The sequence below is a fragment of the Zingiber officinale genome, chromosome 3B, assembly GCF_018446385.1.
Source record: "Zingiber officinale cultivar Zhangliang chromosome 3B, Zo_v1.1, whole genome shotgun sequence".
NCBI classification, from domain to species: domain Eukaryota; kingdom Viridiplantae; phylum Streptophyta; class Magnoliopsida; order Zingiberales; family Zingiberaceae; genus Zingiber; species Zingiber officinale.
This window is the reverse complement of record NC_055991.1, coordinates 117,614,746-117,640,240: the sequence shown is the minus strand read 5'-3', so window position 1 is coordinate 117,640,240 and position 25,495 is coordinate 117,614,746.

Here is a 25,495-nt window from a genome sequence, read left to right as displayed (position 1 = left end):
AGTGACTTTCACCTGGATATGACTGGTATCTGCTCGTCATGCTCAAAGCATACGAGACATCAGGTCGAGTACATAGCATGGCGTACATGATAGATCCTATGGTTGAGGCATAAGGGATCTGATCCATGCGGTCTCTCTCCTCTCTAGAAGAGGGACCTTGAGTCTTCGAAAGACTCACGCCATGTGACATCGGCAGAAATCCCTTCTTGGAGTTCTGCATGGCAAACCGAAGTAGTACCATGTCAATATATATACTCTGACTTAGGCCAAGCAATCTCTTAGATCTATCTCTATAGATCTTTATCCCTAGAATGCGGGATGCCTCACCTAAGTCCTTCATTGAGAAACATGTCCCTAGCCAAGTCTTGACAGACTGTAGCAAAGGGATGTCTTTCGCAATGAGTAGTATGTCATCCACATACAATATGAGGAAGACAACTATTTCCCCTACAATCTTCTTGTAGACATAAGGTTCATCTTCATTCTTGATGAAACCAAACTATTTGATTGCATCATCGAATCAAAGATTCCAGCTCCGAGAAGCTTGCTTTAGTCCATAAATGGACCTATGCAGCTTACATACTCTGCTAGTATACTGTGGATCTACAAAACCCTCAGGTTGTGTTATGTACACATCCTCGAGCAGGTTTCCATTCAGAAACATGGTTTTGACATCCATCTGCCATATCTCATAGTCATGGTATACTGCAATAGCAAGCATGATCCGAATGGACTTAAACATCGCTACTGGAGAAAAGGTTTCATCATAGTCAATACCATGAATCTGCTTGAAACCTTTGACTACCAAACGACCCTTATAGATAAGTCCATCCAAGTCAGTCTTTTTCTTAAAGACTCACTTACACCCTATGGGTTTCACCCCTTCAGGTGGATCAACCAAAGTCCATACTTGGTTGGTGTACATGGATTCCATTTCGGATCTCATGGCCTCTAGCCATTTCTCGGAATCTGGTCTCATCACAGCTTCCTGATAGGTGGTAGGCTCATCCTCTATAAGCACAACGTCATCATGGTCAGACAAGAGAAATGAGTATCTCTCAGGCTGACGACGTATCCTATTAGACCTGCGAAGATGTATGTATACTTGAACTGGTTGTTGTTCCTCAACTCCTTGGAACAACATCATCCACAACACTTTGTGGTTCCAGTTCAACTTCCATCGAGGCTTCAGTGCTATGGTCCGCATCTTGAACTTCTTCAAGATTGAACGTACTCCCACTAGTCTTTCTAGAAACAAAGTCCCTTTCTAGAAAGACCCCAGTCTTTGCCACAACTACCTTGTGCTGACTGGGAATGTAGAAATAATATCCCTTAGTTTCCTTGGGATATCCAATAAAGTAGCACTTGTCAGATTTGGGTCCTAATTTATCTGAGACTTGACGTCTAACGTAAGCCTCACAACCCCAAATCCTCATAAAAGACACCTGGGCATCTCTCCCAGTCCATATCCTATATGGTGTCTTTATCATGGCCTTGGATGGAACTCGGTTGAGTACAAAAGCTGTCGTGTCTAGAGCATAGCCCCAAAGAAATGTAGGAAAATCTATGTGACTCATCATAGATCATACCATATCTAATAGGGTACGATTCCTCCTTTCGGATACACCATTCCACTGTGGTGTTCCAGGAGGAGTGAGTTGGGATAGAATCCCACACTCAGCTAGATAGTCACGAAAATTATGGCTAAGGTATTCTCCACCTCGATCTGATCGAAGTATCTTAATACTCTTGCCAAGCTGATTCTGTACTTCATTCTTGAATTCTTTAAACTTTTCAAAGGATTCAGACTTATGTGTTATCAAGTACACATAACTATATCTACTGAAGTCATCAGTAAATGTGATGAAGTACCTATAACCGCCTCTAGCAGCGACATTGAAAGGGCCACATACATCACTATGTATAAGACCTAACAAGTCAGTCGCTCTCTCACTATGCCCACTAAAGGGAGTCTTGGTCATCTTGCCTAGTAGGCATGATTCGCACATCTCATAAGATTCAAAATCAAATGAGTCCAGCAAACCATCCTTATGGAGTTGGGATAAGCGCTTGTCATTTATATGACCTAAGCGACAGTGCCAGAGATAGGTTTGATTCATGTCATTTGACTTGAACCTCTTGGTATTTATGTTATAGATAGGGCTTTCAAGGTCTAGAATGTAGAGTCCGTTCATCAGAGGTGCACAACAATAGAACATATCTTTTAAATAAACAGAACAACATTTGTCCTTTATTATAAAAGAGAAACCTTTCTTGTCCAAACAAGAAACTGAAATTATGTTCTTAGTTAAAGCAGGCACATAACAACAATCATCCAACTCTAGTACAAGCCCAAAGGGCAGAGATAGAAAGTAAGTTCCTACAGCAACAACAGCAACCCGTGCTCCATTACCTACTCGTAGGTCTATCTCGAACTTTGTCAATGCTCTGCTATTTCTCAGCGCTTGTACATTAGTACAAATGTGAGAAGCACATCCGGTATCTAATACCCACAATGAAGAAATAGAGAGATTGACTTCTATAACATTTATACCTGAAGTAGAAATCTTATTTCTCTTCTTCTTAAGATCTTCCAAGTATCCTATGCAGTTCCACTTCCAGTGCCCTGCTTGTCCTTGATACAGTTGACGAAGATGTTCAACCATATCATAAGGGCCCTGTAACGCCCGAAAATTCTCAAGACTATTTTAGGAATATTCTATGATTTTTCTGGAATTATTAGATATTTTTCCGGAATTTTCCGAGTAGCGGAAGTAGCAAAAATTATTAGAAAAGTAAAATGGCTTAAGCGGGAATCGAACCTGAGACCTCTCAGTCCGCTAAACCTTTAGTTAGCCTTAGTAACCGGTGAACCCAGCAGGGCCGTGCTGAAAGGAAAGGGAATCAATTATATTTATAATTGGTTTGGCCGAATTAATTACTTAATATAAATAGGAAAACATAAGTTGGTTTGGGTTTATTCTTTGGTTCGGCAAAAACCTTCTCCACCGAGACCTCACGCCGCCACTCTCCTCCCTCTTCCTCTCGGCGCCCAAACAAACCACAAGGAGACCTAGGGTTCTCTCCCTAGGGCCCCAAGGACACCTTCCGGCGACAACTCCGGCACGAGGACGCACTCCTTCGCGAGAGGAACGCATAAACGCGAGAAGTTTGTCGAAGGGGTCACCTCCACCGGAATTTCAGCGATTAGAATCGTAAGAAACTTCATATACGAGGTAAGAAACCCCTCACCTGCAGTATAAGTAGCTCTCGCGTGTTGTCTTTTATGCATTAGATTAGTTTTATTGAATTTTGTCAGCATATAGTGTGTATTTTAACTCTTCTCACAGATTTAGGGATTAGTGAGCATCTCTAGATGGGCCGAGCACGTGTATCCTCTGTAGATAGGGGTTTAGACGCTGCTGGGTGCCTAGAGGTGGTCTCCCCGATCGAGAGGAGAGTTAGAGAGCGCCAAATGCCCGACAAAATGTCTAGCACAGCCTTATGATACAGTGGGCATTTAGTTAAATGCCATAGAACATGTTAATTAGCATGATCAGTTTTTATTTTAGCTTTTATGAGACTAGATGTCCAAATGGGTGGGCTCCCACAGTCGCCTTTAGGTTCAAACAACCTAGTTCTAGGTTCAGATAACCTAGATTCAGCAAAATAGTATTAGCTATTTCAGTATTTTACTTTTCAGTGGCACTGTACTAGATTAGATATCCATTGGGTTGGGCTCCCATAGTCATCCCTAGGTTTAGCTAACCTAGTAAACCCTATTAGATTCGGAACTTGCAATCCCGGGTCTAGTTAGGGATGCGCGCTCAGCAAGTACAGTTGTCAGGGCCCATAAACAGCATGTTTAGTATTTTTACTTACTATATGTATATGGTTTTCAACCTTTCACAAATTAGTTCGTGAATTCAGTACAGTCCTAGCAGTAGCTCAGTATTAGCTTAACTCAGTTTTTAGTATCAACTTAGTTCTTCATTGATACCATGTGATTGATATCATGTTCAGCTTTAGATATGCCATGATTGTATGCTTATATGCCATGCCATGTTTAGTTTATTCAGTATACTCAGCATATCTTTTCAAACAGCATGATTTAAAATCATATTTGCATCGTATGCATATTTTAGTGAGGTAGATGGTTTCTTACTAAGCTTTTTAGCTTACAGATACTATTTTCCTTTTACTGCAGATACAGGTAAAAGGAAAATGGACTAGCAGTGGAGGCTGGAGGTCAATGCAGATCAAGATGTGTGTGGAAGGAACTGGAATAAAGATCCTCGGGATCTAGTTTTATTTTATTATGCATTAGAACGTGTTCAGTATGCATTAGTACTTATAGCAAGCGTTATCTTATGTTTCTGTTAGTTAGCAAGAGAATAGTTTAAAACCTTGTTAGTTTTGGTTTCCATATGTTTACATGCCATGAATTAGTATTCTATGCCTTAATCATGTTTAGTATGTTAGCCATTACATAGTAGAATGTTTCTCTTAGCTTTTATAGTGTTGTGTAATGACTTTGGCACGCATAAGTGCTGATATCAGGGGCCTGATACGAAATCAGAAACCCCTAATCGGTCAGCAGACCGATCAGGGAGTCTCTGATCGGTCGGTAGACCGATCAGGGAGTCTCTGATCGGTCGGTAGACCGATCAGGGACCTGGTTTCTGCGAACAGAAGCTTTCTGTTCGTTCCCTGATCGATCCGTGGATCGATCAGGAGCTGGGGAAGCCACTGATCGGTCTCATTGACCGATCAGGGACCAGCTGGATCGGTCGGCAGACCGATCCAGCAGCGTACAGGATTGCAGCGTAGTTTATGGATCGGTCGGTTGAACGATCCGGAGCTTCCTACCGTGCCAGTATCTGTAGATCGGTCTGTGGATCGATCCGAAGTTTATTATCAGTTGTAAACACCTCCCCTAGCATGTGTACAACTCCTAGGTACACCCAGAACACTAAGTTAAACTTTACAGCATTTAGTTCAGTAAAATTTTAATAAATCCAGTTTTCATTCCGCATTAATAGTCCAGCACAGCATAACGTAACGGTCCGGCCTCGCAGCCTAGCTAGTAGGAGGCGGGTCGTTACAGAGTGGTATCAGAGCAGTGTTCCATACTTCCTACACGCACATCAGGATTGAACCTGTAGCTTCCAAGTAAGAATACCTCTACTTTATTTATGCTTTCTGTTTCCTTGTTATAGTTCATGTTTATAGATAAACTGCTGCATGATAGTATGTGATAGTACATAACATGATAACGATAGTTATACAATTATGATTGTAATAGTTATTCATGTTCTGTCCTCTATGTCTTTAGAAATGGCACGAGGACGCCCAGCTAGAAGGGCGCTAGCTACTGAGCCCCAGCAAGAGGCAGGCAGTTCAGTGCCTCCTCCCGACCTTACAGCATTAGTGGCTCAGTTACAGCACCAGCTAGCTGAACAGCGACAGGAAATAGTCACCTTAAAGGCTAATCAACAGAGTACCCCCACAGTCACCTCGGAACCGAACCTGACGACTCCAGAGGTTCCACCAGCTCAGCCTACAGCACCAGCGGTCCCAGCAGCTGAGCCAAGAAAGGAAGCCTATCTGATCCAGTGGCAGCGAGTCAAGCCAGAGAACTTCTCAGGCACTAGTGAACCATGGGATGCACAAGCCTGGTTCAAAACACTGGAGAGCACGATGGAGCTTCTGGACTGGCCAGAACACGAGAAGGTGAAGTGTGCCTCCTTCTGCCTGACAGGAGACGCACGCATGTGGTGGGAAAGAATCAGAACGAAGCACCCAGTGAACCAGATGTCATGGGCTGACTTCGAGAAAGAATTCTTCGAGGAGTTCTTTCACATACGGGTTACAAACCGCCACTACGACGAGTTCACTGAGTTTCGTCAGGGCAACCTTTCAGTTGAGGAAGCCATGAAGAAATTCAACAGGTTGGCTCGTCTATGCCCAGAGCTAGTCAGCACAGAGAAGGAACGAATCCGGTTGATGCTCAAGATGCTGAGGCCAGAGATAGCAGTGAACGTGGCTGGTGGCATACATAGGCCACAAACCACAGAGGAGTTAGTGAGCAGTGTCTTGACCACAGAGCATTACCAGAACAGTATAAAGCAGCAGAAGCAAGTCTCCTCAGAGTCCAAAAGCCAAGGAAACTCTCACACTAAAAAATAGCAAGGCCACAGCTCTAACTGGAAGGGGAACTCCAACAGCAAGCGCAAATCAGGGAGTGACCCAAAAGGAGGACCATCTAGCAAGCGACCCAGTTATCCAAAGTGTGCTACTTGTGGGAAATTCCACCCAGGGGTTTGTCGCAAGGGCACACGAGGATGCTTTGAATGTGGACAAGAAGGGCACATGGCCAAGCAGTGCCCGAACAAGACCGGTCTTCCTCAGCCACAGAAGATTCAGAGGCCAGCCAGCTCAGTTATATCATATGCAGGCCGCTCTAGAAGGTCCACTTATCAGCCAGGGCAGATTAGAAGCCCCTCCAGCTATGGCGAATGCGAGGATCTACTCACTCACCAGAGAGGACGTAGCCAATGCCTCGACAGTTGTCACAGGTCAGATTAGCATTTTACAGTATAGTGCTACTGTTCTATTTGATACTGGGGCAACCCATTCATATATAGCCAGGTTGTTCTCCGAAAAATTAGAAATACCCTCAGAGGTACTCAGTGGTCAGTTTTTGACGGCATTACCTTCAGGAGAGATCATGGCATCCACGCACTGGCTCAGAGCAGTGCCGGTCATTATAGCAGACAGAGAGCTCTTTTGTGATCTGATAGTGCTAGAGATGACCGACTATGACGTTATCTTTGGAATGGACTTTCTGATCAGATACGGTGCTACCATAGAGTGCCGTAAACAGAAAGTCATCTTCCAACCTGAAGCGGCAGTGCAATTTGAATACAGCGGGGAACCAAAGAGAAAGGCCAAGAAGTTTCTCTCAGCTATGAAAGCACAGAAGCTACTGGATTCAGGATGTACAGGATTCCTAGCACACGTAGTCAACGCCAGCCAGGACAAGAACCAACAGCTAGCAGAGGTTCGAGTCGATGTGACTACCCAGCCTTCCCCAAGAGTTACCAGCTTAGCACCGCATGTGAGATTGACTTTGAGATAGAGCTCATTCCTGTGTACAAATCCTATCTCCAAAGCGCCTTATCGCATGGCTCCAGCAGAACTGAAGGAATCATGAGCAACTACAGGAGTTGCTTGACAAGGGCTTCATACGCCCGAGTCACTCACCATGGGGAGCGCCTGATTGTTCGTGAAGAAAAGGATGGAAGCATGCGATCGCAGCATAGACTACGATCACCCAACCAAGTCATGATCAAGAACAGTATCCCTTCCCGTAATCGATGACTGCTCGACCATCAAGGAGCAGCAGTGTTCTCAAAATAGATCTCGATCAGGTTATCATCGTGTAAAGGTTAAAGAAGGGATATACCCAAGACAACATTCAGAACTAGATACGGACACTACGAGTTCGTAGTCATGCCCTTTAGCGTGACCACTCCAGCTACATTCATGGATCTCATGAATAGAGTATGGAGTATTTAGATAAGTTTGTTATTGTGTTTATCGATGACATTCTTATCTACTCGTGAACTCGTGAAGAACACTCAAAGCACTCGGCTAGTATTGCAGACCTTCAAAGAATTCAACTATATGCCAAGTTCATGAAATGTGAATTTTGGTTAGATCAGGTGTCCTTCCTGGGTCACATCATCTCAAAGGATGGTATTATGGCAGATCCCAACAAGATAGAAGCAGTGAGTAACTGGAAGAGACCTAAGAACGCCAGCGAAATCAGGAGCTTTCTGGGATTAGCAGGATATTACAGAAAGTTTGTAGAGGACTTCTCCAGATAGCCTCCCAACTGACAGCTCTTACCAGAAAGTTTCAGTGGACAGAGGACTGTGAGAACGATTTCAGTTAGCTGAAAAGGAGATTGACCAGTGCTCCCATTTTGGCTCTACCAGACAACACCAGCAGCTTTGACATCTATAGTGATGCCTCTAAGTTGGGACTAGGAGCAGTACTGATGCAAAACGGCAAGGTGATCGCCTATGCCTCCAGACAACTCAAGGATTATGAGAAGAATTACCCTACTCATGACCTTGAGCTTGCAGCAGTAGTGTTCGCTCTCAAAATTTGGAGACATTACTTATATGGAGCTCAGTGCAGAGTGTATACAGATCATCAGAGTCTTAAGTACTTCTTCACTCAGAAGGATCTGAACATGCGACAGCGTAGATGGCTTGAGCTGGTCAAAGACTACGATATAGACATCCTCTACCATCCAGGGAAAGCTAATAAGGTAGCCGACGCACTTAGCAGAAAATCCAGTGCTACCTTATTATCTCTTACAGCCATGTCACCGCCCCTACAGAAGGAGATCGTAGATTTCGGTCTTGAACTCATCGTTGGACAGCTCTCTACTATGACCTTAGAGTCTACCTTGCTTGGTGATATTCAGTCAACTCAGGAGCAGGACCCTAAAATTCAGAAAATCAAGCAAGGGCTAGCAGAATCAGAAAGTAGAGAATTTAGAGTGTCCGATAGTGGGGTGTTGTATTTTGGTGACAGACTCTGTGTTCCAGATCAGGAGGAGCTACTGAGACAGATTTTAGATGAGGCTCACAAGACTCCCTATGTGATGCATCCAGGTTCCACCAAAATGTATCAAGACCTGAAGAACCATTTTTGGTGGCCCGGGATGAAGCGAGACATCGCCAGATGTGTTAGCATCTGCCTCACCTATCAGAGAGTCAAGGCAGAACATCAGCGACCAGGAGGAGTTCTGCAGCCTATACAGATTCCAGAATGGAAGTGGGAGGATATCTCTATGGATTTCATAGTGGGACTACCCAGAACCACGAATGGTTTTGACGCAATCTGGGTAATAGTCGACAGGTTGTCTAAATCAGCCCACTTCTTAGCTATCAAGATATCCTACTCCATGGAGAAGCTAGCTCAGTTGTATCTCCAGGAGATCGTCAAACTACATGGAGTCCCACGAACCATCAGATTCACATCACACTTCTGGGAGTGTGTACAGTCAGCGTTGGGCACTAAGTTAAAGTTCAGCACAGCATTCCATCCTCAGACAGATGGTCAGACGGAGCGAGTAAATCAGGAACTCGAAGATATGCTCCGATCGTGTGCCCTAGACTTCAAGGGAAGTTGGTGCAAATATCTGAGCTTAGCAGAATTTGCATACAACAAAAGCTATCAGGCCACTATCGGCATGGCACCTTACGAGGCTCTCTATGGGCGGAGGTGTAGATCTCCAATTTGCTCGTATGAGAGTGGGGAACATAAAGAACTAGAACTTCAGACAGATCTAGTAGCAGATACCACAGCAGCTATACAGCAAATCCGCCAGAGGATAGAGACAGCTCAGAGCCGCCAGAAAAGCTATGCTGATACACGGCGCAGACCCTTAGAGTTTTCAGTCGGGGATACAGTGTTCCTCAGAGTAGCTCCCATGAAGGGAGTGATGCGTTTTGGGAAGAAGGGCAAGCTTAGTCCCAGATATGTGGGACCATACCTTATCAGCAGAAGAGTGGGCAAGGTAGCATATGAGCTAGAGCTACCCCAGGAAATGTCAGCTGTCCACAACGTATTTCATGTCTCTATGCTGAAGAAGCATACCCCAGATGCCACCCAGGTGATTGAGCCCAAGTCGGTACAGATCCGCAAAGACCTCAGCTATGATAGTCGGCCTATTCAGATAATAGACTGAGCAGTTAAGAAATTGCGGAACAAGAAAGTACCATTAGTCAAAGTCGTTTGGCATAGTCACACAGCAGAAGAGGCAACTTGGGAGACAGAAGCCAGCATGAGACAGAAGTACCCAGAATTATTCTAAGTTCGAGGATGAACTTTTTATAAGGTATGGGGGATTGTAACGCCCGAAAATTCTCAAGACTATTTTAGAAATATTCTATGATTTTTCTGGAATTATTAGATATTTTTTCGGAATTTTCCGAGAAGCGGAAGTAGCAAAAATTATTAGAAAAGTAAAATGGCTTAAGCAGGAATCGAACCCGGGACCTCTCGGTCCGCTAAACCTTTAGTTATCCTTAGTAACCGGTGAACCCAGCATGGCCGTGCTGAAAGGAAAGGGAATCAATTATATTTATAATTTGTTTGGCCGAATTAATTACTTAATATAAATAGGAAAACATAAGTTGGTTTGGGTTTATTCTTTGGTTCGGCAAAAACATTCTCCACCGAGACCTCACGACGCCCCTCTCCTCCCTCTTCCTCTCGGCGCCCAAACAAACCACAAGGAGACCTAGGGTTCTCTCCCTAGGGCCCCAAGGACACCTTCCGGCGACAACTCCGGCACGAGGACGCACTCCTTCGCGAGAGGAACGCATAAACGCGAGACGTTTGTCGAAGGGGTCACCTCCACCGGAATTTCAGGGATTAGAATCGTAAGAAACTTCATATACGAGGTAAGAAACCCCTCACCTGCAGTATAAGTAGCTCTCGCGTGTTGTCTTTTATGCATTAGATTAGTTTTATTGAATTTTGTCAGCATATAGTGTGTATTTTAACTCTTCTCACAGATTTAGGGATTAGTGAGCATCTCTAGATGGGTCGAGCACGTGTATCCTCTGTAGATAGGGGTTTAGACGCTGCTGGGTGCCTAGAGGTGGTCTCCCCGATCGAGAGGAGAGTTAGAGAGCGCCAAATGCTCGACAAAATGCCTAGCACAGCCTTATGATACAGTGGACATTTAGTTAAATGCCATAGAACATGTTAATTAGCATGATCAGTTTTTATTTCAGCTTTTATGAGACTAGATGTCCAAATGGGTGGGCTCCCACAGTCGCCTCTAGGTTCAGACAACCTAGTTCTAGGTTCAGATAACCTAGATTCAGCAAAATAGTATTAGCTATTTCAGTATTTTACTTTTCAGTGGCACTGTACTGGATTAGATATCCATTGGGTTGGGCTCCCATAGTCATACCTAGGTTTAGCTAACCTAGTAAACCCTGCTAGATTCGGAACTTGCAATCCCGGGTCTAGTTAGGGATGCGCGCTCAGCAAGTACAGTTGCCAGGGCCCATCAGCAGCATGTTTAGTATTTTTACTTACTATATGAATATGGTTTTCAACCTTTCACAAATTAGTTCGTGAATTCAGTACAGTCATAGCAGTAGCTCAGTATTAGCTTAGCTCAGTTTTTAGTATCAGCTTAGTTCTTCATTGATACCATGTGATTGATATCATGTTCAGCTTTAGATATGCCATGATTGTATGCTTATATGTCATGCCATGTTTAGTTTATTCAGTATACTCAGCATATCTTTTCAAACAGCATGATTTAAAATCATATTTGCATCGTATGCATGTTTTAGTGAGGTAGATGGTTTCTTACTAAGCTTTTTAGCTTACAGATACTATTTTCCTTATACTGCAGATACAGATAAAAGGAAAATGGACTAGCAGTGGAGGCTGGAGGTCAATGCAGATCAAGATGTGTGTGGAAAGAACTGGAATAAAGATCCTCGGGATCTAGTTTTATTTTATTATGCATTAGAACATGTTCAGTATGCATTAGTACTTATAGCAAGCGTTATCTTATGTTTCTGTTAGTTAGTAAGAGAACAGTTTAAAACCTTATTAGTTTTGGTTTCCATATGTTTACATGCCATGAATTAGTATTCCATGCCTTAATCATGTTTAGTATGTTAGCCATTACCTAGTAGAATGTTTCTCTTAGCTTTTATAGTGTTGTGTAATGACTTTGGCACGCATCAGTGCTGATATCAAGGGCCTGATACGAAATCAGAAACCCCTGATCGGTCAGTAGACCGATCAGGGAGTCTCTGATCGGCCGCAGACCGATCGTGACTGGTTTTCACCAATGTGTTGTTTGCTCCCGATCGATCCTGGATCTATCGTGAGCCGGGTCACAAAAAAATGGCTCACCGATCGGTCGCCAGATCGATTAGAAGCCACCGATCGGTCTCATTGACCGATCAGGACCACCGGATCGGTCGGCACCGATCCGCAGCCGCATGTGATTGCAGCGTAGTTTATGGATCGGTCGGTTGAACGATCCGGAGCTTCCTACCGTGCCAGTATCAGTAGATCGGTCTGTGGATCGATCCGAAGTTTATTATCAGTTGTAAACACCTCCCCTAGCATGTGTACAACTCCTAGGTACACCCAGAACACTAAGTTAAACTTTACAGCATTTAGTTCAGTAAAATTTTAATAAATCCAGTTTTCATTCCGCATTAATAGTCCAGCACAGCATAATGTAGCGATCGGCTTCGCAGCCTAGCTAGTAGGAGGCGAGTCGTTACACGCCCATTAACTCGTGTTGCTTCTAAAGCTCAGAGTTCATGGTCGCGAGCATAAGACAGGACACATCTAATGTGTCATCTTGATGCTTCTTATAAGCATCTCGGTCAGCTCGCATGGTAGTGGCAGGAGGAGCCTCCGGAATGGGCTGCTTCAGAACGTACAGTTTACGTTCTTGGGTGAGAACTATTCTCAGGTTCCTGTACCAGTCCAGGAAATTTGCTCCGTTGAGCTTGTCCTTCTCAAGGACAGAACGCAGGGAGAAAGAGTTCGTATTCGACGTCATGGTTATCTACAACAAAAAAATGTAGAAAATAAATATCATATTCTTTTAAATCATTTAATTAGGTCTTTAACTAAATGATGCTCTCACTGAATTATATAATTTTGTAGAATCAAGTGAGTGATGTGGTCAAACCACACTTACTAGATTCTAACCAACTAGCTATAATTCGTGTGGGACAAGATCCACATCATACTATACCTTGAGTTAGCTTTGGCTAAATCGCCCAAGACTTAGTATGATCGGTAGGTAACAATTTACCAATTACATCTCTATGCAACTCTTGTTTATAAGATCATTATCCGCAGTTATATTAAAACTTGAGTTAGTTTTGGCTAATACGCCCAAGAATTAATATAAATGTAATTATGTCCTATATTCCAACTGTTGGAAATATGCCTATAGTTTTACTCGATCCAACCGAGTTAACTAGTTACTCAATCTAATTGAGTTGTACTCATCCATGCATTGATAGGCGGGACCAAGATTTGTTAAGATCGACGGTCGCGGCTAGAGAGGGGGGGTATGAATAGCCGACCCCAAATCGTTCGTTTCTTTCTACAAATCAGGTTAGCGCAGCGGAAAATAAAACAATAGAAACGAAAATAAGGAAGAGAAAACCACAACGCGATGATGTAACGAGGTTCGGAGATGAAACTCCTACTCCTCGGCGTGTCCGTAAGGTGGACGAAGTCTACCAATCCGTCGGTCGATGAGACCCCGGAAACCCGGCTAATAATCACTCCTTCTGGGTGGAGAAACCTCGCCACAATGTCTTGCAACAACAAGATAAACAGGAGTACAACAATAGAGAAAGCAAATAAGAAGAATATGAATGTACAAACACTACCAAGTTTTCTTGCCTTCTCGTTGTCGACTGAAGTCCGTTGATGAAGCAACAACTTCACGGATTCAAGCACAGCAGCTAGACAACCAGCCGACGGAAGCTCACACGAAGCTTCAGCAATGGAGAGCTCAACAAAGCTCAGATCACAGGAGAAAGAACAAGAAGAAGCGCTACTGTAGAGGCCCTCGACCTGTTATATAACTTGCGAAGAAGAAGACACATAAACTAGCCGTTGTGTCGCAACGGCTAGGACCTGGACCGATCAGGCACACTCCTGATCGGTCCAGACCTTCTCTGATCAGTCTTGGGGACCGATCAGGACCTATGCTGATCGGTCCCCAGACCGATCAGCACGCTTCACAGAGTTGCGCAACTCTCTGATCGTCTCCTGATCGGTCTGTGGACCGATCAGGTTGCATGTGGATCGGTCCACAGACCGATCTCCTCCATTTCTCTTTGCCTTATAGCTTTTCGATCGGTCCGCGATCGATCAGATAACATACAAGAAAGACATCGTTTGTTACGATCGGTCACCGACCGATCAGATAACCATGTATCACTGGATCCACTGATCGATCCAGCTCTTGGTTTTTGCCCAAACCAAGTCCCACGCCTTCCAAACCAATATCCGGTCAACCTTGACCTATTGGTATCTCATGCTTAGCATCTGGTCACTCCCTTGACATGCTAAGACTCCCTACCAAGTGTCCGGTCAATCCCTTTGACCCACTTAGACTTTTCTCTTCGTGCCAAGTATCCGGTCACTCCCTTGACCTACTTGACCTTCACAACACCGATGTCCGATCAGCCTTGATCCATCTGGATTTTTCCTTGCCGGCTTCACTCACGACTTCCCAACCGCCTGGCTTCACTCACCAGGACTTTCCTTGCCCAGCTTCACTCACCGTGACTTTCACCTAGCGCCTGGCTTCACTCACCAGACTTTCCCACTGCCTTCACTCACCAGGACTTTCACTTTCACCTAGCTTCACTCACTAGGGTTTCACCGCTTCACTCACCAGATTTCCAATCTGGCTTCACTCACGGACTTTCCATTGTCCGGCTTCACTCACCGGGACTTTCCATCTGCCTGGCTTCACTCAGGACTTTCACCTGGCTTCACTCACCAGGATTTTCCATCTTCCTTCCTGATCTAGAGAACGAGCCACCGAGCCCTCTCTGACCTAGTCCGGAGAACGAGCGACCTAGCCCTCTCTCACATAGTCCGGAGAACGAGCTACCGAGCCCTCTCTGACCTAGTCCGGAGAACGAGCTACCGAGCCCTCTCCGACTTCCACTTGCCAAGTTCCCATACTTGGACTTCTCCATGCCAAGTCTCCATACTCGGACTTTCTCCCGTGCCAAGCTCCCTGCTTGGACTTTTCCGTGCCAAGTCAACTCACCTCGGGTCAACCAGGTCAACCTTGACCAAGGGTTGCACCCACAATCTCCCAAGTTTCTGTTCTTGTCAAACATCAAGATACAACTTGAGTCAGGTCAACTCGAGTCAGGTCAACCAGGTCAACCTTGGCCTAAGGTTGCACCAACAATCTCCCATCAAAATACAACTCTTCTGTTCTCGTCAAACATCAAAATACAACTCGAGTCAGGTCAACTCGAGTCGGGTCAACCAGGTCAACCTTGACCTAAGGTTGCACCAACAATCTCCCCCTTTTTGATGTTTGACAAAACCATAACCTAACTTAGGTTTTCTAATGTTCTTCCTTGAACATTCTCCCCAAACCTACACTCTCCCCCTTTTTGACACACATCAAAAAGAGTGATTCAAGGTCAAGAGTTTATTTCTAATGAAAGTCCCATACCTTTCATTGAAACCCTTAATTTCCCCCTTGATATTAAAGTCAACAATCAACTAAGTGATAATCCCATATCACTCATCCTCAAAAATTTCAACGAGTAAAAACTCCCCCTAAAAGTCAACTCCTCTTGACTAATAGGTAAAAACTCCCCCTAAAGGTCAACTCCCCCTTGACCATTGCACCAACAATGTCTTGGAGAGTTCCAAACCTTTAGAAACCTAAAACACCACTTCCCAAGCTGAAATTTCAGACAACCAGTCGAATTTCAGCAAGTTGGCACGCCCTGATCGGTCACCGGACCGATCAGGCTTCCTCTGGATCGGTCCAGTGACCGATCAGGAAAGCCCTGGATCGGTCCAGTGACCGATCCAGACACTGATGGACAGATTTCTGAATTTTTCCTTCCCGAAATTCAGAAATCTCTAGAAAATCACATAAAATTTCAAAAATTATAAAATTTTGAGGATACATTCCTCATAACATATATTATCACGGAAAAATAATTTTCGATGAAAATAACTTCCATTTTCAAAACTTGATACAAAGTTTGAAAAACTTTGAGATAGTTCAGGTTTAACTCAACTTTGTATCAACTTGCTCAATGATGAATGCTATCACTAGAAAAGCTTCATCAAGGTTTTTCAAATCAATTTTAAAATGATTTTAAACCCTTTAATTTAGGACCATAATCTCAGGACTATACGTACATGACTTGTACACAAGTTTTCCCTATGATCCTCCAATTTCGAATTAGGCTCATCTAGGTACAAGAACTATGCACCTTGATCCTAACTCATCATCCTAATATCTCACACACATCTAAGGTGTATCAAACACATCCAAGTCAATTTTGATGTGAGATATGGGTTTAGGTCATCTTAAGCTAAGTTCTCATGCATTTTCTAAACAACAATTTGATTTCCATATCAAATTGTGTTTCAGTCCTTAAATCAATTTCATTGATTATAAATGCAAGAGATGATGACATGGCATAAAATAGTATCATAAATGGAACATGTGCCAATGTCATGATGTCATGGCATAAAGTGTGAAACTCTAACTAAGGCATGACATATAAATAATCTAAGCATTATCATGACATTTCAAATGATACTAAATTAAATATGATGTCATGACATGGCATATGACAAACAATATATGGCAAATAACATGTAAAGGTATAGAAAATACCTAACTCTAGCCTTAGTTGCCATTTTTGATCATTTTGCCATAAAATCCATATTCCTAAGTGCATTAGACCTAAAATCATATACTAAGGATTTTTAGATCACTATGTGCCAATTAGATTGACCCTAGAAAACTCTTCAATTGTGATTGGCACATCCTAAACACCTTAGGAATAATTTTCCATTTCATTTCCAAGGCTTGATTACACCTTGAAAATTCCTAAAGTGCCACCTTTTGCCATGATTAGGTTAACTACCTATTCAAGTAAGGTTGGCACACCCTAACTCATCTAGCGTGATGAAATCACGCTCCTAGGAACCCAATACCTATTGGAGCTCATTGGGTTCACTAAATATTCACTAGGGATGACTTCCCTAGTAACCCTCCTAATGACCCTCCTAGGCTTTAAAGCCTTGGTCATTTGGGACTCATCAAGATCCACTCTAGGGGTGACTCCCCTTGTGACCTTGGTGATGGTCTTCCTAGCCCTAGATTTTATTCCATAATCGAATGGAACATTGTGATAAGTGGGCTTGACCACTTGGGACTTAGGTTTGTGACCCAAACCTTTCATGTCCTTGGACTTGGGTTTTTGACCCTTAGACCCTAGAGTTGACTTCTCTAAATTTTTAAGGGTCTTTTCTAAAGTGTCAAGTCTTGACCTCAAGACTTGATTCTCCTTTTCTAATACCTCAAGTTTTAATTTGTCATTGTTCTTTGAGGTACTCCTAGGCATATGTCTAGTAGTTTTGGGATTCCTATCTAGGTTTCCCTTAATCTTAGATGAGTTAATCCTAGGGTTGACATTTCTAGAGTTGTCCTTATTCAAGCTAACATGTTTAGCACCTAAGCACATATATTGATTCCTATAATTAACATGCTTATCATTATTAGCAATTGCAATAAAACTACTAGCATGTGTCTTATTAGAATTGCAATAATGAGCCTTAAAGGTTACCTTAGGGTTTTCCTTAGCTCCCCCTATCGATGTGCTTGGTTTCTTGTCCTTGTGAGGTTGCCTCCCCCTCGGACATTGGCTCCTATAGTGTCCCTTTCGCTTGCATTGGAAGCACACCACGTGCTCCTTGCCTTTGCGTGTCGGGACTCCGGCTTCCTTGACCTTTGGCGCCGGTGGAGTCTTCCTAACCCTCTTTGGACACTTACTCTTGTAATGCCCAAATTCCCTACACTCAAAGCACATTATGTGTAATTTATTTGAAATTAAATGGCTTGAGTTACCTAGGGTTGAGGATGGATGTGAGCTCTCTTCTTCATCCCTTCCGGAGATAGAAGCTTCTTCTTCTTGCTCCGATCTTAAAGAGGAACTCTCCTCCTCTTCTTCCTTAGATGTTGAGTAGCCCTCAACCTCTAAATCCATGCCTCCATGATGTGAGCTACTTGGCTCACTTGACTCCTCTTCATGACTTGAAGTGGAGTTCTCCTCATGGAACTTTGCCAAGTTATTCCACAACTCCTTGCCATCGTTATATCCACCTATCCTACACAAAACATCATTAGGTAAAGAAAATTCAATGATTTTCGTTACCTCATCATTGATGGTTGATTGGTGGATTTGTTCCTTCGTCCACTTCTTCTTCTCCAAAAGTTCTCCTTAAATGGAGGAGTAAAACCTAATTGCACACACCTCCAATTTTCTAGGTTAGTCATAAGAAAGTACTTCATTCTTACCTTCCAAAACGCGAAGTCGTCGCGATCGTAGAAAGGTGGAATTGTGACGTCTTCTCCAAATAACTCCATTCTCTAGCTCGTGCTCCCCCGGGTGTTGATCCAACGAAAAGCGACCTCGCTCTGATACCACTTGTTAGGATCGACGGTCGCGGCTAGAGAGGGGGGGTGTGAATAGCCGACCCCAAATCGTTCGTTTCTTTCTACAAATCAGGTTAGCTCAGCGGAAAATAAAACAATAGAAACAAAAATAAGGAAGAGAAAACCTCAACGCGATGATGTAACGAGGTTCGGAGATGAAACTCCTACTCCTCGGCGTGTCCGTAAGGTGGACGAAGCCTACCAATCCGTCGGTGGATGAGACCCCGGAAACCCGGCTAATAATCACTCCTTCTGGGTGGAGAAACCTCGCCACAATGTCTTGCAACAGCAAGATAAACAGGAGTACAACAATAGAGAAAGCAAATAAGAAGAATATGAATGTACAAACACTACCAAGTTTTCTTGCCTTCTCGTTGTCGACTGAAGTCCGTTGATGAAGCAACAACTTCATGGATTCAAGCACAGCAGCTAGACAACCAGCCGACGGAAGCTCACACGAAGCTTCAGCAATGGAGAGCTCAACAAAGCTCAAATCGCAGGAGCAAGAACAAGAAGAAGCGCTACTGTAGAGGCCCTCGACCTGTTATATAACCTGCAAAGAAGAAGACACATAAACTAGCCGTTGTGTTGCAACGGCTAGGGCCTGGACCGATCGGGCACACTCCTGATCGGTCCAGACCTTCTCTAATCGGTCTTGGGGACCGATCAGGACCTATGCTGATCGGTCCCCAGACCGATCAGCACGCTTCACAGAGTTGCGCAACTCTCTGATCGTCTCCTGATCGGTCTGTGGACCGATCAGGGTGCATGTGGATCGGTCCACAAACCGATCCCCTCCTTTTCTCTTTGCCTTCTGTTCGCTTTCTGATCGGTCTGCAGACCGATCAGATAACATACAGTAGCATACTGTTTGGTTACTGATCGGTCACCAGACCGATCAGATAACCCAGTGTATCACTGGATCGATCCAGCTCTTGGTTTTTGCCCAAACCAAGTCCCACGCCTTCCAAACCAATATCCGGTCAACCTTGACCTATTGGTATCTCATGCTTAGCATCTGGTCACTCCCTTGACCTGCTAAGACTCCCTACCAAGTGTCCGGTCAATCCCTTTGACCCACTTAGACTTTTCTCTTCGTGCCAAGTATCCGGTCACTCCCTTGACCTACTTGACCTTCACAACACCAGATGTCCGATCAGCCTTGATCCATCTGGATTTTTCCTTGCCCGGCTTCACTCACCAGGACTTTCACCTAGCTTCACCCACAGGACTTTCCTTGCCGGCTTCCTCACCGGACTTTTCCCCTGCCAAGCTCACTCATTGGACTTTTCCCTTGCCTGGCTTCACTCACCAGGACTTTCACTTTCACCTAGCTTCACTCACTAGGGTTTTCACCTGGCTTCACTCACCAGGATTTCCAATCTGCCTGGCTTCACTCACCAGGACTTTTCCGTCTGCCTGGCTTCACTCACCAGGACTTTCCATCTGCCTGGCTTCACTCACCAGGACTTTCACCTGGCTTCACTCACCAAGATTTTCCATCTGCCTTCCTGATCTAGAGAACGAGCTACCGAGCCCTCTCTGACCTAGTCCGGAGAACGAGCTACCGAGCCCTCTCCGTCTTTCACTTCCGGTCCAGAGAACGAGCTACCGAGCCCTCTCTGACCTAGTCCGGAGAACGAGCTACCGAGCCCTCTCCGACTTCCACTTGCCAAGTTCCCATACTTGGACTTCTCCGTGCCAAGTCTCCATACTCGGACTTTCTCCCGTGCCAAGCTCCCTGCTTGGACTTTTCCGTGCCAAGTCAACTCACCTCGGGTCAACCAGGTCAACCTTGACCAAGGGTTGCACCCACAATCTCCCAAGTTTCTGTTCTTATCAAACATCAAGATACAACTTGAGTCAGGTCAACTTGAGTCAGGTCAACCAGGTCAACCTTGACCTAAGGTTGCACCAACAATCTCCCATGAAAATACAACTCTTCTGTTCTCGTCAAATATCAAAATACAACTCGAGTCAGGTCAACTCGAGTCGGGTCAACCAGGTCAACCTTGACCTAAGGTTGCACCAACAAGATTGTCCCTCCGTACCCTACCAAGATAATATGTGTTGCTCTGCTTTGGCAAATTCAACAACACATGTGATCGAGGTAGTGATAGGTATCACGGCATGGTAGGCATTTTAGAATTGATGCGATTTAGATCTAATCTAATCGACGATGTGTATCATATACTCGATTTAGATCTAATCTAATCGTAGAGGAGGTGCATCATGTGAGTGACTTAGATCTAATCTAATCGTCGAGATGTATCATATACGCGATTGATCGAATCGAATAGTTAAGGCGCTAATTAACTACTTTACTAGCATGCATCAAATATACACACACAAGCAATTAATTATACTATTTGTGATTAGTCATGGCCCTCTATGATCTTCTCAAGCCAATGAGAAGATCGGATGGTCAACCTAGGGTCCACAGCTTCTCAAGCTCCTCCCTTTGACCACCTTGTGTTGCTCGCGCCCTTCTCGTAACTCCGTCTCGAGTGGACCTTCCACGGCTCCAATTTTGTACGTTACAATTTTGAAACTCAAGTTACATTCAAGTCTAAACTAATTTGCAACAAGAATAAAAGAGAAAGGCATGACGCACAGGTCGCGTATCAAGTATACAGCACACATAATCACATGACGGCACGCAGGTCGTATTATGAATTACAACACAAATATACCAATCCAATTGGGTCCTTTTGGGCCATAACTATCACAAATTATACATAATTCTAAATTATGTAATTTCCATAATTTTATGTAATTTTTACAACAATTTTACAATCTTTATGAGTAAAATTTCCCAGCGGTCCCGTTTAGCGGTTTTCGGGCGCAATCGTGGAACGAATCCCCTTGCGGGGCCAGGGGCAGCGCCCCTACCCGTGATCTAACCATCGTGAGTGTCCCTAAGTGATTATACAGTGCCTTAGCCCGCTATCCCAAAAAGTTTTGGGGTGAAACCTTGCCGTTTCGGAAAAATCTTCTCGGTAGTTGAAGCCTACAAGTGTCGAAACACTTGTGCTTCGCTTCTACGAGAAAATTACCCATAAAAACCATAAAATACTTAAAATTACATAATGTTACAGAATCTATATTTTTAATAAAAATATAAACTAAACTCGTACAAGTCTTCGCACATGGCTTTGATACCACTGTTGGGTTCTTCGGGCCGCGAAAATCGCTTTTTCGCGTCGCGGAAACCCCGAAAGCCCCGCCACCGGATCCGTGCGAAGAATAAAACTTCGAAAACATTACGAGTACGAGTTTACAAACTCTAGATCTATATTAGATAAGAGCGTTTACCCTTGATGCGTGCCTTTCGCGAATCCCGCTCGTCCAATGGTGCCGGATCTCAAGATTGTCAAAGTAGACAACCCTCTAGAAGTATCCATATGAACACAAGAAGGAGATCACCAAACTAAAGTGTGCTAGCACCTTAGTAGGGTTCGGCAAGATGAGGAGAGGAAGAGCAAGAAGAGAGAGCACTAGGAGGAAGAAGATGTGAATGAATATCATTGAATGAAAAATTCATTCTCATTCCCATCAAAAGTGGCCGGCCACATTCATGGAGTTGTAACCCCCATTTTGCATTAAGTGTGGCCATTAAAGATATTTGTAACCTCCATGAGGTGGCACACACATGCGCTAAACATGATGATGTGGCACCTCATCATTGGCCACTTAATGCCAAGTCACAAATGATGTGGCATAAAGTCAAGTCAAACTTGACTCTTCCTCTTCCTCTCAAGTTAAGTCAAACTTGACTTAATCTCTCTCATGGTTGATCTAATCCAACCATTTAATTCAAGCCAATTTAATATAATGAATCTAATTCATTTAATTAAATTGATTCAATGAGTCATAATCTATATTAGACTCATTGAACACATGAATCAACTTGAGTCCAACTCAATTAGCTCAATTAGGATTACTCTTAATCCAATTTGATTCATCAAATGAATCTAATCCTCTTGGTTCATCATATGAACCTAATCTCCATCTAATTGTCCTTAGTATGTGACCCTATAGGTTCTTGTAACATTAGCAATGCCCCTAAACCCATTTAGGAGCATAAGTAATGAGCGGTATCTAGCAACACATCATTACTACCCAAGTTACAAGAATGTTGAGATCCAACATCACCTTGTGACTACTAATTGTGACTCCTCACAATATATGACAAGTGTCCTTCTATCCTAGATATCTAGATTGATCAATGTGAGGCATAGACCGTGTCATCCTCTAACCAATCTAAATCTTGATCTCCAAGTAGACTCACTAAATCAAATGAGCTCAATATCTCATATTGACTCATTTGGGCATGGTCATGCACTTCGTAGTCTCACTCTATCAAGAATATCGATGTCGCTCCCGTCATATAGGAGGGATAGATCCCATCTACATCACTCACATCCCTCTGCATAATTCGTTACATACCCAGTAATCGCCTTTATAGTCCACCCAGTTACGGGTGACGTTTGACGAAACCAAAGTACATAACTCTTTATGTAGGGATCCATGGTGACTTCAGCTCCAAGGACTAGTAGTCATACTAATAGCCTCATGAGAAAGTATATGACACTCATATAACGATCCATGATACTTTCTCATGGTGGGTCATTCAGTATACATTCTCCAATGCATACCCATGTGTCAACTTGATATCTCTATATCCATGACTTGTGAGATCAAGTCATCGAGTTGACCTACATGCTAGTCTTATTGCATTAACATTGTCCCTAAATGTTAATACTCGACTAGGAATGATTAAGAGTAGTATTCCCTATATCATCTCACTATCGGTTCAATTGACCGATTGATATAGGTGAGAACCTTCTACTCAAGGACGCTATTATACTTAATTTATTTGGCACCAATACAAGTAAGTATAATAACTAAAATAAATGTCTTTATTTATATAAGAATATGATACAATAAGTCCATAATACAATCATCAAATGATTGGCTCTAGGGCTCTAACTAACAATTCAAGCTCCAGACTGGGAACTCCCATTCGAAATAATGTGCACATAATCCACTATGCGAGCAAGATGTTGGATGCAACTCAAATGAACTATTCTACCACTGAAAAGGAATTGTTGTCCATAGTGTTTGCAATCAACAAGTTCAGGTCCTATCTAGTGGGCTCAAAAGTAATAGTGTACTCTGATCATGCTGCCATAAGATATTTGCTTAATAAGAAAGATGTCAAACCTCGCTTGATTAGATGGATCTTGCTTCTTCAAGAATTTAATCTGGAAATTAGAGACAAGAAAGGGGCTAAAAATGTTATGGCAGATCACCTATCCTGAGTATGGCCAAATGGGCAAAAAGACATGGATTTTGATCCGCCTATTAATGATGTTTTCCCTGACGAGCATCTGTTGGCAGTAGATTCTGAAAGAGTTCCTTGGTATGCGGATTTTGTGAACTATCTTGCAAGTGGAGTATTTCCCCAAAAATTCACCTGGCAACAAAAGAAGAAGTTTTTCTCAGACGTCAAACACTACATATGGGACGAACCACTACTTTTTAGGAAATACGGAGACACAATCTACCGAAGGTGTGTTCCAGAAGAGGAGATCAAGGACATTCTATTTCACTATCATTCATCATCTTACAGTGGACATTTGGGAATGTCAAAGACAGCTGCTAAGATTCTACAAGTAGGATTCTTTTGGCCAAGTTTATTTAGAGACACAAAAAATGTTGTGCAGTCTTGTGACCAATGCCAAAAGACCGGGAACATTACTAGAAGAAATGAGATGCCGCTGAATTGCATCCTTGAAGTGGAACTGTTCGATGTATGGGGAGTAGAATGTTGGTTGCTATTCGGAAAACCTAGAGGTTCCACTGTACAAAAATTTTGTACAAAGGTCTGAACCTTTTCCTAGCTACCATGTGTTCTTTTAAATTAAATTTTGGATCGCCTGCGGAACTTAACACGTTTGATCCAAAACTTAAACTATTTGTTCTTTTAGGTTTTGACTTGGATCTCCTGCGGAACTTAACACGTTTGATCCAAATCACCTAAGTTATTAATTCCATTAAATATTAATTTCCAAAATTGGTTCCCAGTACTGACGTGGCGAGGCACATGACCTTCTTGGATATGGGAGCAATCACCACCGACTAGACAAAACCTTTTAAACAAATCTAATATTTAATTTCCTAAAATAACTTTAGGTCAACCGAAAAGAACAATCAAATCACAAGGAAAAGAAAAATAAAAAAAACACAACATTGAAAAACATATTCGAAATCCTAGAATCGTAAGCCTCTTGTATTTGGTATTATTTCCAAAAATAACTAGTATGATGCGGAAAGAAAAATTACTAGTTATTGTAACGACCCGACCCTCTTGGCCCATTTGGCGGCCCATTTGGCGACCCTCGGGTCGTCGACCGTCGGCCCTTATGTCGTCGGCCCATTTGGCGACCTCTCATGTCGTCGACCGACGACCTTTGACCGTGCTGTTACTCACTAGGATTTTTGCCTCCCCCAGGATTCGAACTCTAAACCTCCAGGCTTAAGTATTAGAGTTTATGAATCCTGGTAACCAAGTGAGATCCTGGGGGAGGCAAAAATCCACTGCCAGGGGTGAAAAGTCCTAGTGAGTAACAGCACGGTCAAAGGGCCGACGGTCGACGACCCGAGGGTCGCCAAATGGGCCGCCAAATGGGCCGCCAAATGGGCCAAGAGGGTCGGGTCGTTACAATAAAAAGGCGCCTTTTTATTGTAACGACCCGGCCCTTTGGCCTCTTGGGCGGCCCTTGTGGCGGCCCTTATGTCGTCGGCCCATTTGGCGACCTCTATATCGTCGACCGACGACTCTTTGGCCGTGCCGTTACTCACTAGGACTTTCCACCCCTGGCTGTGGATTTTTGCCTTCCCCAGGATTCGAACTCTAAACCTCCAGGCTAAGTAGTAGAGTTTATGAATCTCACTTGGTTACCAGGATTCATAAACTCTAATACTTAAGCCTGGAGGTTTAGAGTTCGAATCCTGGGGGAGGCAAAAATCCACTGCCAGGGGTGGAAAGTCCTAGTGAGTAACGACACGGCCAAGGGTCGTCGGTCGACGACATTAGAGGTCGCCAAATGGGCCGCCAAATTGGCCAAGAGGGCCGGGTCGTTACAGTTATACCTTTTAGAAAGACCTCTTAATCTT